The sequence below is a fragment of the Chrysemys picta genome, chromosome 2 (genome assembly GCF_011386835.1).
Source record: "Chrysemys picta bellii isolate R12L10 chromosome 2, ASM1138683v2, whole genome shotgun sequence".
NCBI lineage: Eukaryota > Metazoa > Chordata > Testudines > Emydidae > Chrysemys > Chrysemys picta.
The window spans coordinates 69,392,317-69,402,291 of record NC_088792.1 but is presented as its reverse complement, the minus strand read 5'-3'; the positions used below and the strand labels follow the sequence as shown (position 1 = coordinate 69,402,291).

At 40.9% G+C, this 9,975-nt stretch overlaps 1 protein-coding gene across 5 annotated transcripts in view; it reads left to right on the top strand.

Annotated features, from left to right (window-relative positions):
- TBC1D5 (TBC1 domain family member 5) overlaps positions 1 to 9,975 on the top strand; it is a 364,302-nt gene that overhangs the window by 303,785 nt on the left and 50,542 nt on the right. The gene's annotated exons all lie outside the window — the stretch shown is intronic.

The window sequence follows — 9,975 nt, the reverse complement described above, 5'->3', positions numbered from 1 at the left end:
AAGGTACTTTCAGTTATTAGTGCCAGTGAGTCACTTCTTTATAGCCAAATAGGGATCTGTCCTGTTTGAGACTATGAATAAATACTTAAAATTAAAATCCAGTGACAGAATGGATTACTGAGATTGCAATTTGACTAAAAATATACTTAGCAAGCATATTTTCTCGTATTTGCAGTGAAAAGAGTCTGTTTAAGTTTGTTTATTGTGTTTGACAACAGACAGTTTGATATATTGCTGGGCACAGCGGTAGGTTGGACTTGAGTGGTATTAGCTCTCAGTGTTTTGATTAATGGTAATTGTTTTGATGAAAAGGCATGTTTTACGTACAACTCATAGTTCTGGAAAACAGAAGTCAACTTGTAACATCTGTAATTACTATTCTGAGCTAGCATATAAAAAGAGCCCGGAGAACATGCAAGCGAAGCACAGCAGGGTTTTTGTGTGTGTTTATTTTGCATTGTGTTGCATTTACACACTGTTCCTCGTGTCAGAAAATAAATCTTGGCATATTGCTCTTTCGTTGAACATTATGATGTGCTTTGTGACACTGTTCTGAATCACAAAGCCTAGTTTGAATCTTGTAATGGTTAAATTTCACCTATCTGTTCAATCAACAAAAAAGAAGCTAGAGAACCTTGATATTCTTCAGGCAAGAAATATGAACGTGTTCATCCTTTCTGAGTCTGGTTTCTTTTGTTAGAAAAACACTGCTTTACCCCATTGTCAGAATGTATATTCTAATTTTCTAATTTTTTGTTTGGAAAATATTTCATAGTCTTTGTGCATCATGAAAAATGAAATAGTTGATAATTTTTGTTCTTCAGTAAATAAAAGATTGCAATGATAGCTTCAGATTCAAGCCAATATCAGCTTTGTAAGAGGATGTCAAACTCTTATTGCTAATATCTTTCATTTATATAGTGCTTTTTATGCAGAAGAATGCTGATTTCTAGAAAATGTAGATTTTAAGCCAAAAATACAATTAAAAATATATCTCCTTGTCCCTGCATGTTAGCTTCGAAGTGCTCTTCGTCAGCTTCACAGTCAACGCCAAAAAATCTCTCCCCCATTTTTAGGATGCAAAAAGTATCATGAAATGAATACACTGGGAGTACTGTAAACCATCTTTAGAAGATGAGAACATTAGTTTTACAGGTTCCTTATTTTATTACAGGCTTTCTTCTCATATTTAATATTTTGCAACACATTCTAAAAGAAGAAATGAGCAGATAGTGCTTTTCTCCATCTGAAACATGTAGGGGCATCAAAACCTACCTGAATTGTCCCCTAGACAGTATTAAAAAGAAAGCAGTAATATCGACATTGTAGAGGGAGGCAACTAGATTTCTAAGTCTGGTGCCAATGTTTGTAGTCAACAATGAGACATAAAAAAAAAAATTGTAGTCCGTGTTGATAATAGCAGGATTTGAGGTTTATATTATTAGAGCTAGCCTAAAAATATTAGCACACAACTCGTGTATAGCCTTTATATAAGCTATGCTCTATTATATATTTGGGGGGGAAATAAAATCTGTAAAGCATGAAATTGTGGTGTTACAAAATGATTATTTCTAAAAGTGAATTATCTCATTCTATAGTAGAACTAGCTTGGATTGCGCTGTTAGAAGTCAGGTGGTTTATTTCTGAGCAAAATACCAATTAATAAATGAATGCTTTAATACACACAAAACCCAGGACATGAAAATAATACTATTTTTTAATTTTCCTTCCAGTTAACAACCATGTGTCATTGTGGCATCTTTTATTGAAAGGAACTTTATTTAAGTAGCATAAACTTGTTGGATGGGCTTCAATTAAATGATGATTTGTTAATGCAAATGTGTAGCGAATGACTGGTAGTACATCTGTCTCTTCATCCATAGGCCATTACTGTGCAGCATTAGCACATGATTGTAAAAAACTGGAAATCATTATATGCAGGTAGTACATATTCAATCAATTCTGACCTTATGTCTCTGACGAAATAAAAAAAAAGGATGTAATGTAAATAATATTTAATCTGAACCGACAAAAAAGGAGAATCTTTGAATATCTGTGGTTCAAGCTGTTAGATGATGTGAGGTAACTGCTGTTTGGGATTGATTGTTATTGGTGTCCCCAGTGGGGGAACAGCCAGCACATTAATCCTCTGTTACTCCTCCCACATGCTCCTCCAATCCAAATAGGTTTTTCTGTTTGTTTATATTAGAAAATAAATATTCTGTTTATTTTCAAATTTGGTATATATTTCCTTAGGAGAGGTGGGGATGGAGTGGGGAGCTTTGCACTGATGACCAATGTTAGCCAGTTAAGCAGGCGGTGACAATTAATACAACAAAAAAATGTACAATTAGCTTCAGCTCCATAAGTGTCTAATGAGCCATTTGTCAGTCTTTTGGTGAAATAAACTACTCTATCTTAATTCTCCACTCCTGCAGCAAATAAATAGAAGTTATGAAACACCCAGGCACCAATAAAATATAATTTACTTCATAGGGCATGACAGAACTCTTTACGTATCTAAAATGAACATGTTATTTACAAACGACTTGTAATACTAATATAAAAAAGGATTCCAATGCTAACTGCTTTAGTTATGCACTAGATATGTTTTTTTTTCCTGATTTGCTTAATCATTTAAATGTATAATTACTCCTAAAGGCATGTGAGCTAAAATGACTCCTCCTGATGTGATTAACTCATAAAGCCAAAAAGAACCAGAAAAGAACCTGTGAAATGCTAGGGACCCGCATTCTGCAGCTGAAGACGTTGAGGATTTGCTGGAAAGTACAAAATAATCACATTTATTTGGCAACACTTCTCGTCCTGTCCTCTTTGGCCTTGTCAATATTAGCCTTATTTTCTTAAAATTTACCACCACTGCCATCGTTATTGCAGCTCCACTATTAGTGGGAGGGGAACAAGTGTAGACAAGCTGCCAGCATTTTAACCATGGTCTCATCTAGACCTGCTCTGAGCAGAATTTGATGACCAGCCACCAGAGCTTTAACCATCAGGGCTCCACATGTAGTTACCAGCAGTGCAGCTGCACTAGTGATAGAAAAAGTGAGAAGTCTTTTTAAAAACATTGTGCCTACACATCATCTTCTGTGAAGAAGCATAGCATTGCAATTATTCTCCCTCACCCAACTGTCCCCTGTATAAGACTGACTGACCTATGTTGTCAGACATAAAGAATTGAGTTCTTCCTCTATTCTGTGCTGTGATTTTTAGCTAAAATTTACATACAGCACAATACAACTGAGAAATGCCAGGCATCAGCATTATGCAGCTGAAGACAGATGACACCAGCTTGGGAGGGGTTACAAACCCCCCCCCCTTTTTTTTTTAGGACAGGATTAGAATTCAAAATGCCCTTGACAAATTGAAGAATTGGTCTGATTTCAATTAGATGAAAGCCAATAAAGACAAATGCAAAGTACTTCACTTAGGAAGGAAAAATTTTAAATGCACAGCTATAAACTGGGGGAATAACAGGTAGTAGTACTACTGGAAAAGGATCTGGTTATAGTGAATCACAAATTGAATGAGTCAACAATGTGATGCAACTGCAAAAAAGACTAATATCAATCTGGGGTGTATTTAACAGGAGTGTTGTATGTAAGACACAGGAAGTAATTGTCCTGCTCTACTCAGCACAGGTGAGGCCTCACCTGGAGTACTGTGCCCAGTTCTGGGAGCCATACTTCAAGAATATGTGGACAAATTGGAGAGGGGCCAGAGGAAAGCAACAAAAATAATAAACGGGTTAGAAAACCTCACCCATCTGGGAAAGGTTAAAAAAAACAGGGCATGTTTAGTCTTGAGAAGAAGAGGAGGGGGCGGATAATTCTGCTAAGGCTATTATAAAGAGGATGGTGATCAATTGCCCTTCATGTACATTGCAGGTCGGACAAGAAGTAATGGACTTAATCTACAGCAAGAAAAAATTAGGTTAGCTATTCAAAGAACTTTCTAACTGCAAGGGTAGTTAAGCTCTGAAATAGGCTTCCAACTGAGGCTGTGGAATCCCCGACACTGGAGGTTTTTAAGAACAGGTTGAACATATGCCTCTCGGGGATGGTCTAGGTTTATCTGATCCTGCCACAGTGCAAGGGGCTGGATTTGGTGACTGCTCGAAGTCCCTTCCAGACCTACATTTCTACGAGTCTATGATTTTGTGTAATGTCTTGGATCCAAACTGTATCCCCAAGTATTTAGTTACTAGTAAATAATTTAAATAAAAAACCAACCAGATGTAGGGGGAAAGCAAGAGGTACAGTATAGGAAAAGGAAGTTGGATATATTGTCCAGTCACATCAGAAGAAAGAGGATGGATGTGGTTTAATTAAGGCAGTGGCAATGGATGTGGTTTAATTAACCTGCAACTTTATTCACTAAAATTTCTGGTGTGCCTGGCAGTAAATTGTACAGTGCAAGCCATCATCATTTTCTTAATCATTTCCACATAATCTCCAGCTTGCTCCCAGCCATTCCGCTGCTAGGACCTGACCACCATCCCCTTATATGAGGGTTTAGGGGCCTATAAAAGAAGGGTTTGGGTCACCACTTTACCAGATATAGGAGCCCTCTTACTCAGCTCTCTTAAGGGATGCTTTCCTTCAGATTCTTTTCCAATCCATTTTATCTGATACCAATATCCCTTCTATAATGAGCATTGGACTGGACATCCGACACAATTTTTACATACTAAGTTGCAACATTTATAACATAACCCCCCTACCTCACCCCAATGGGTTCCAGACTTGCTGTGGAGAAGGCGGAAAAAAACCCCATTCAATTTTGCCAATCTGACAGTGAGGGGAAAAAATTTCTTCCCAGTCCCCAAGGAAAAAAGACATCTATTATGAGGCTCACAGCAGATCATGAAGGGACTCTGTCCCAGCCCTATCCATGTAAAAGAGGGCTTCTCTGGGACTGCATAGAATACAAATTCCACCTCCCCAACCTCTTCCGATCAGCTACAAGGGCAATCCCCCCTCTCCTTGACCTGGTCCAGCTGCTTTCTGCTCCTACCCACTCCATCCAGGTAAAGTTTGTCCTCCTTCCCCTTCTGCCGCCAGTTGCATAGGGAGTACTTAATAACCCTTTTTCTGCCAACCAGCCAAACAAGGACCCACCCCACATGCAGTTGTGGTGAACACATTTTCAGATTACATTTGAAAAGGGGTGAATCATTAAGGTAAAGAGATACATACTCCTCTGTATGACAGAAAATGCAGAGAAGACTCTGACCCGTCACAAAAGGAACAGAAGATAGTGCTGGATGATAAGGGAAAAACTGCCCAAGAAAGTAAAAAGAGGCAATGTCACTGCATTCGTCTGGAAGAAGTCCACAGATTTTTTGGCAGTTTAAAATTAATTTTTAAATGAATAGTTAGCCAGTTCAGTTGCTTGAAGGTAAAGTTGCACTGCTTACTTTGAAGAAGATAGGCTGCAACATTGTGGAAAGCTGTGAGTTGGGGAGGCCATATAGTAGAGTTGCAGTAGTGAAGGGTAAATTGTTAAAGGCATCGTTAGCATTTCAGTCAAGGTGGGACTATGGCTGTAGAGGAACCAGACAGTGTTGTAAATGTAGTAGCCAGGTTTGGACAGATATAGAACAAGGGAAATCATGACTAAAGAAGGGAAATTCCAGGAAAATTATGGACATTTACATTCATAATGGTGCTGAATTGGTAATAAACATATGTATATCATAATCCACTCAAGGGTACACTGTAAGGGAAATCCAGCTTTGGCAAGTGCGCACTCCGGTGGATCAAAGCAAGTTCAATATAACGCGGTTTCACCTATAACGAGGTAAGATTTTTTGGCTCTCGAGGACAGCGTTATATCAAGGTAGAGGTGTAATTAGTAAACTCCATTAATAGGGAAATGGACGCACAAAGAGTGGTAATTTGCCTTTAAGATATGTTTCCTGATTCCTAATCTGGTGCCCTATCCACTGGGCTATGCTGCCATCCCAGGTTGGCAATGCATGTTGTCTTATCTGAAAAATTGACTAACAAGGATAGCGCTTTGGAAAGGATTTACATGAACTTCCATGGCAGCATCCTGCTTATTTCTTTTGGCACTAGTACAATAGGTTCCGCTGTCTCTAAGAGGTTTGTTGTCTAAGGTTAATTCTGAATTAAACAAAATTTCAGTTTGTTCCCTCGAGAGAAACAGAATACTTAGGAGCTCCTCCAGACCACAGCTCATATCAAAGCCTTCCTGAACCAAGATATGATCTGAGAAGTTGTGGATTTGGTGGAGAACCATAATACGGATCTTAGTCCTGATGGATGCAACCATTTTTGTGGTACACATTGCATGCCTGCATTTGGTTGCAACCTCAGTGGAAATCACCAGATTTGAGTGTATGTAGGGAAAAGCCTGTAAAATTAACAGTCAAACTGCAAATGGGAAAGGATTTCCAAATTCTCCAATCCAAATCATAGTAACCACTGGTTCAATTAGCTTGGAACCCAGAAGCCACAGAAAGTGATTTCAAACCAAACCCCTTGTCTCTCCAGAAAGTTCCTATCCACACACATTCTGGAGACAGTCAGTTCTGTATGCAGATAGGACTCTTAAAGACTTGGAATCATAGTCTCATGTGGGATTGGGCAGACTCTCACAAGTTGGCAGGAAAGAAAAACTCAGTTCCAGCAGAAGGAGCTATCCTCCACCTCATCCCACTGCCATTTCCCTGCCTGTGAACTAGTTGTTTTTCCCAGTCAGTGAAGGTGCCAGATATGTAGGAGGTCACCTATGCTCTTCATACAGATTAAGGGGCATCCTACAGTGATGAGAAGCAGAGGACAGGGGACTGTAAATCATTCCCCTACTCCTAGTACACTTGCCATCGTTTTGGAATGGAGGCATTTCAGAAAAATATCTGTTTTATTTTGGTGTTTCTCCCTAGATTTAAGTTCAAATAATTTTTCTTTTTGAATTTTGATCGGTTTCTTTAAAAAAGTGATATAATTCAAATGAGTGTTATCTTGAAATGTGTGTAATTTCAAGTGTGTGAGCATGCTACAGTTTTCTTGCCAAAGAAGTGCCAAAAAGTGGCCCCTCAGCCAAAATTTCTGAGAAGTGTGAACATTTTTTCAATTTTTATTTCCTTGCTGAAGGAACTATTCTAACTGGCCAGAAACTTGCAAAATTCAGACAAATGAAAGTGAGTGCTTTTCTGGTTTCTGAAACTGAGCAACTGTTTAGGCTACACAAAGGGCTTAAATTCCTGTCAAGTCAAAAAGGCTGACACAATCTTAATTATGGTGTTGCTATTTCTGTCTATAAAAATAATAGTCTTAAAACAGTGAATTAACAGACAAATGTCTGCTCGGTTTATTTGTATTACAGTAGTGTCTGAAAGCCCCAACCAAGATTGGGATCCCATTGTACTAGGCATTGCACATACACACAAAAAGAGACCATCCCTGCCCAAAAGCTTTTACAATTTAAATAAAGCAGTTTAAAGTGGGAGGGTAAACTGAGGCACAGAGAGGGGAAGTGATGTGCCCAGGGTCACAAAGCAGGTCAGAAAGAGAAGCTAGGTTTTTCGGGATTCCCAATTCAGCCTCCTAACCATTAGACCATGCTGTCTCCAGCTGTGACTCTTGTCCTCCATCTTAGTGCAGACAGCATTGTGTTCTTGAGAGGCGCTGCACAATGGAAAGCATATTGCTGGGAAGACAGCCTTCAACTCCCTCATCTGCCTGAAAAAGACTGACTCAGAGAGTTCCCTCTCCATAGCTTTCTCCCCTCCTCAATAGTCAGGTTGTGGGCAGAGTCCTGCAGTTCTCCTAGAATAGAACACTCAGTTCCAATCTGAAGATGTGGGCTAATGGATGTTTACTGTTGGCTGTTCTTCCTCATGGAGCATATGTTGCTCCCCCCACCCACTGGCTGACACTGCACCCGCTGCAGATGAAGAGAAACCACTTCCACTGTTAGGGACTGGAGCTGAGCCCAGTAGCCAAATTGCCCACATATCATGATGTGCAGTTCAGCTCGTCTGTCTCTCTCAGACCCTGTGCCCTTTAGGGCCTGTGAAAGGGACCAATGCTCAATATGGAACCCAGTGTGGGTGCACATGTGCCTCGTGCAATATCATATTTATTTTGAATAGCAGTGTCCCTCAGGGCCATGCTTCACCCTGTGCTGCCTTGTCTCCCATGCAAGAGCATAAATGGCAGAGCAGCCTCAACCCTCCCCCAGGTCCCTCTGACAACCAGTGGTGACCAGATGGAACCTGGACTGTCTGAGATCAGTTTCTGTTCTTCTGAACATTCAGAACTCTAACCTGTGCAGAAACCTCTCTTCACCCCGTTTTTGATTAGTTCTTTATTCTTTAGTTGGGCGTAAAAAAAAAAGGAAGAGGACAGATGGAGGGAGACACCGCCCCTGGACCTCGTGATTGATGTGCTTCTTACCCATAATTAGTAATGTCGGGCTCTAAACCCAGTAGGTTCAAACTCTGTCCTTCCTGCTATGATCTGATGCCATTAAGGAGATGCCTGAGGGACGACACATCCCCAACATGTTTTCCATCTGCTGCTCCTTCTCATCTTGCACCCAAAAATTTCAAGATGCAAGGCTGAAACTACACCTAATGGAACAATCCATCAAGGTTGCATCCAACTCTGGAGAGGAGACAATGAGAGTATCTTCAGCAAGAGCCCCAGCTAGTAGGCACCGCACCTCTTAACTCCAGCAGAGAGAGAAAAGGAGAGTGCCAATAACCGTAGCAATGGCACTGGCAACCCTATCACTAAGCACATTAACCTCAGACCAATCTACATTGGCACTGACTCCTGGACAGACAAAACCAGTGCCATCGTCTTTAGATGCTAAACAGCACTCCTGTACTGCGCACAAACACAGCTCACCATGGTCAATGTGACCAGACCACAAGGAGGACTTGAAGCCCAGAAATAAGCCCTCAAAATCCAGTATGGCTTCGAGGAATGGCATCAAGGCACCATCAGTGAAAGACACTTGGGAGACAGTCACATCAGTACCAGTGTCAGTGCAGAGATTTACACCGACGAGAACAGTAATGGTACCCAAAAGGGTATTCTAGAAGTGTTCCATACTGGTCTCTGATATAGGATTGGCAGTGGATGGGCCACCCACAGTCTGGCCAATACAAGTACAATCTTCTCCCATGGCAATGCTGGCCTTGCCTTCCCTCAGGTCCCAGAGTGGAGCCCTGTTGCCCATCTCGATCAGAGCACTGTCATCAGAACCAGAGGAGCCTTTTGGTGAGGAAGAAGAGATGGAACTACCCTTTCTGCCACTTCTTCTCCAAATGAGGCTGTCATCACAGCCCCAACACGCACCAGGGTGATTTTTGGACATTGAGACAACTATGATTCAAGAGAACGGACACAAACTATCCATGTTCAGCTCCTTAGTATCCATAAGAACTGCCCTTCCAATCAACAGGGTCACATTGGACCCTGAGAAGGGGTTGTGGCATACCCTGACCTCAAGTCCCCCAACTTCAAAGTGAATGAAAAATGCTAGCATCCCACCTGAGGCTTCAGACACTTCTAGGCACTTCTGACACTGTGGTCCCTCACCATTTTAGTGGTGCAAGAGAAAACCAGATCTACCAAGGGGACTCCAAAAGATAAGAAATCCCAGAAACTGGACTTCTTTGGCCAAAAAGTCTATTCTTCAGTTTTCCTCTGATTCTGCATCACGAGCTACCAAATCCTGTTTGCAAAGTAAAAATTTTTAATGTGAAACCAGGTGACCCCTTTCCTTTCTTGTTTTCTGCAAAAATCCATGGAGGAACTAAGAGATACAACTAAGGAAAGGCAGATAGTAGCCAAAATAGCAATACAAATGGCAATGGACAAGTCTGAAGCAGCTGCTCAATCCAAGCCCCTTGCGGTTATAATGCACCAGTCCTCCTGGATATAAGCATGTGGGATCCCCAGAGAAGTCCAGTCA